Source organism: Bremia lactucae, linkage group LG1, assembly GCF_004359215.1.
Source record: "Bremia lactucae strain SF5 linkage group LG1, whole genome shotgun sequence".
Taxonomy (NCBI): domain Eukaryota; phylum Oomycota; class Peronosporomycetes; order Peronosporales; family Peronosporaceae; genus Bremia; species Bremia lactucae.
Genome location: NC_090610.1, coordinates 1,828,155 through 1,832,861, shown reverse-complemented (window position 1 = coordinate 1,832,861; position 4,707 = coordinate 1,828,155).

The window sequence follows — 4,707 nt, the reverse complement described above, 5'->3', positions numbered from 1 at the left end:
ACGTGCGCCTCTCACCCAACCAAGACCCCATTTGAAGTGTGTTTTGAAACCAAGCTAGATCTGTCGCACATGCGAGTGTTTGGTGCGAAAGGTTACGCACACATTGCAAAACCAAAACGTCTAAAGTTGGACAAAAAGGCATTTCGATGCATGTTTTTGGGTTACTCACACAATGTGAAGGGATATCGCGTATGGAATTTCGAGTCTGATCGCCTGGAAATCACGCGATCAGTGACTTTACAAGAGTTGCCAAGGTCCAAGTATGTGCAAGTGATTGGAGATATACAGAATCGTGATATTCGAGTTACTACACGTGTGGATCATGACAATGATGACGATGGAGATGTTTTTCAATTACCAATTACTAATACTCAACGTGATGTAGAGCCGATGGTTGTAGACCAGACTGGCAACGATCAAGTCATTTCACCTCCAAGTGAATTTGAGTCTATAACTCCACGCCAGGAATTGGAGCATGAGTCTGATCCTGCTTTCGATATCGATGATGTTTACATGGAGCCAACTTATTTGGATGTGGATACGACTCGAGACATTGTGCCCAGGGGGGACTTGGATGTTCACACTGATTTCTCTATGGTGCAATTATCTAAATTAGATGGTCAAAATGCCCCGCTCGCGTTACCATCATCGAAATATGAAGATCAAGCTTTGGTTCCAGTCAGGACGTCTACTGTACATGGTACATCGCGCAGTGAGGAGCCAGAAGCTCGGGCCTCAAAGAGATATCGAATTGAGTATGAGCAAGCAAATGCAGCACTCGAAATTCCGTCTACATACTAAGATGCAATGGCGTCTCCTCAATCCAAGATGTGGAGTGATGCGATCAAGGTCGAAATCAAGGCACTGGATAACAAAAAGACATGGACTGTAGTGGAGAATTCTCCAAACAAAAAGGTGATTGGAACCAAATGGGTTTTTGCAATTAAAAGAAACGAATATGGTGATATTGAGCGGTACAAAGCTCGACTTGCGGCGTTGGGTTATCGTCAAACCTATGGAGTTGATTATCACGAAACATATTCGCCGGTTGCGAACATGAATTCTATTCGCGTCTTCCTGGCAGTGTTGTCATCATGGAATGACAATTCACCAGTATGATGTTGATACTGCGTTCCTAAATGGTGTTTTGAGCGAAGATGTATACATTTCTACGCCTCAGGGTGTCGAAATGGACCCAGGTCAAGTTTTGAAGCTTAACAGAAGTTTGTATGGATTAAAACAGGCTGCTGCAACGTGGTTCAAGACAATTTCGAAGGTGTTTCGCAACATGGGTTTTGTGCCATATGTTTCTGACCCATGCGTTTTTGTCCGTCACGATGGAAGCCTTTCGTGGATTTACATGACACTGTATGTCGATGATATGCTGATTGGAGGTACTTCTGCTAATTTAATTAACAAAGTTGCAGATGAATATGCAAGTCATTTCAAGTTAAAGACGCTTGGCAATGTGAGATTTATTCTTGGAATTGAGGTGGACTATACACAGCATACAAGGAAGCTCAAGATCAGCCAAAATGCGTGCATTGACAGAATGGTCGTAAAGTTCAATCAAATCGGAGCGAAAGTTGTTTACAACCCAAGTGTGGAAGGTCAAGTCATGCTTAAGTGCGAGAAAAAGGACCCGAAAATGGAAAATCGACCGTATCGATCTCTGGTAGGATCACTGCTATATGTGGCGACAGGCACAAGACCTGATAATGCATTTGCAGTAGGTCGACTGAGTCGACATTTGGAAAATTCGAGTGAAGAACACTGGAATGCAGCCATTCGTGTGCTGCCTACCTAAAGTCGACTGCAACAAACGGAATTTGTTATCGAAGCAAGCCTGGTAACCTGAAGCTGAGTGCATTTAGTGATGCAGATTGGGGAAGTGACAAAGATAGTCGACGTTCGACATCTGGAGTCATGGTGATGGTCAATGACTCTCCAGTCATATTCAAGTCGAAGCTTCAGAACAGTGTATCACTAAGTACTGCTGAAGCTGAATATGTGGCCCTTTCGTTGTGCATTCAAGAAATTTCGTGGACAAAGAATTTATTGATGGAGATGAAGGTCAAGATTGACGCTCCAGTGGTTGTGTATGAAGACAACCAGAGTGCGATTGCTATTGCGAAGAACGAAGGATATCAAAGTCGAGCGAAACACATTGATGTTCGCTATCATTTTGTTCGCGACCAAGTCAAGGCCAAGGTCATTCAGTTGGAGTATATTGAAACCAAGTCACAGCTCGCCGATTTTCTAACTAAGGCAATTTCGACCAACAAGTTCCAATTTCTCGTGGCAAAGACAAACTTTGGAGACTTCTAGTCGAGGAGGAGTGTTGATGTTGGACATTTTGTGAACGCTCAAACGTCACGATGACGTTTGATCGCAATCGTTTCGCAACGGACACAGAAAGTGAAACTACAACAATCGGTTATATGAAGAAAGAAACGACTCAGGTGAGACCTCTGAAGTGCTTCTACAAAGGAGTGGCTGATTACATGTGTAAGTTTTCTAAAGACTAATATACTTTCCAATTTACTTCCTGACTACAAGTTGTCTTCTCTGCTATAATATATCAATAGTTATTTCTATTCCATGCAAAAAATAATTCGCCGTCGCTGCCAACTTGTTTTTGATTAGCCAATCAGAATCATTATGTATTGCGCCTTGCATATTTATTTACATGGGCGGAAATAGATCATCGTGTTAAAACGGGATGGATTTAGTTGATCAATGTTAATATCATACCTTTTAAATTGTAAACAAGCGGGTCCTACCACTCAATATCAATCACACTACATTCTATATCAACATCAATTTTATCCGTGTCAGGCTCTTCTCCAATGCTTCCACCACCCAATGCATCCTGTCCCAGCACAATGGCCCTGATGGATGCAGTTCGCGAATTTTCTCATGCAGAAGGGTATGGCTGTGTCTACCCTTCGTTCCGACAAAAAGAAGATTATTTTGAGATACGATCGAGGTAGTACTTACCGGCGAAGGCCGAATGACTAATTGCCCGTTTCGTCTATCAGGGCGTCTACAAAGCGATAATAGTTGGCAGCTACGAACTGGTAATACGGAACATAACCATGAACCTTCAGACAACATGAGTGGTCATTCAACTGACCATACGCCTTCAAGCAAAGAAAAGATGTTGACACAACAACTTCTGATCCACGAAATAGTCGCACCAGTTGCAAAAGAGAACTTGTTGGACTGCTGCTCGTCATCTACAATGGACGAGAGCGTCCTTAAGGCTGGTGTTGCGCCGAAAGAAGTTGTCACAACCCTAGGTCAAATAGATCCCAGCACAAAAGCAATAGGAAGGACAATTTACAACGAGCGCCAGCGGTTGTGTGCAGAAGAGTTTCGCAATCGCACACTACTGGACGCTCTATTGGATGTTTAGCATCATAAAGAGTGCTTTCATCAAGCAGGAACGGGAATCGGACTACCTTTGGGCTCTCGGACATCTGCTTGATCTATCAACGACCAGCTGCCAGAGACAATCACAACAGACCGAGAATGAGCCCTTAACAATGCACTGCAATACTTCAACCTATCTTCTATGCGTTTGGCATATCCAGAAAAACGTTTTAGTAAATTGTCGTAAGTATTTTTGACCTGAGGACAGCTGTAATCTATTCGAAATAAGAGAATTGTACACCAATTCCATGATAAGCATACATTCAACATATACTGCACTGTCTAACATGCTGGTCTATCTGAATACCACCTGGCTGACACTTTAAGATCGATTTTTTTCAGCATACACCAGAAATTGCATGCATTTTGCCAACGTCACATCATCAAGAGCTGAAGGGCTTCATCATATGTTAAAGAGCTACATCAGAATTTCCATAAGAGACTTGTATGATGTACAAACTCGCGTAGCTCATGCCATTAAAGCCCAGATTCAAAATCATGATACTCAGCTATCTCAGGAGCGAATGCAAGTCATGCACAGACACAAAATCCCTTTCTTGCTCATGTGGTGCGCCGCGTTTAAATACACAAACTAGGAAAGTGCTTTGAGCAGTATGAGTTATCTGAAGATCCTACCAAAATCCACCATAACCTGTTCAATTTCGATTTATTCAAGAATGGAAATACCCTGAGAGCATCAAATACTTGCTCTTCTAAGAAGTGGCCGCCCTCTCACTGTTGAGAATTTCTACCATTAATGGCGCTCGGATTTAGCTGCGCCGGAAGCCATGCCTGAATAAAGGTAGACAAAATGTTGCCACTACTTTTGAGGCTGTCAAACATTACAAACATGGTGGAGCCCTTGCCATCAAGAAACCTATAATGGGACAGTACGAGAAATCGCAGTTCTGGATGATGTGGCTTCAAGAAACCCTGTTCTTCAACGTACTCGTGGTCTCCCAACTGGATCTAGACCTTCACAAAATAAATTTGTGGATAACTCCAAACGCAACGAGATTCATCTAGATCTGAGATTGTTCAAGCAGCGGTTCAGTCAAGACTTTGCAGTATTTGCAGGCATTCAGGTCACAATGCACGCAGGTGCACCCAACGCCCAATCATTGGCTCTTAAATAAGTCCTTTATATCGACCCCATCAATTTGCCATTTCCACCCCATCATTTGGTATTTCCAGCCGTCATTTGTAACGGGGTACTGCGACTTGTACTGTTTCAGTACAAGTCCACTTCACACTGCTTCAGATGTGAGTGGT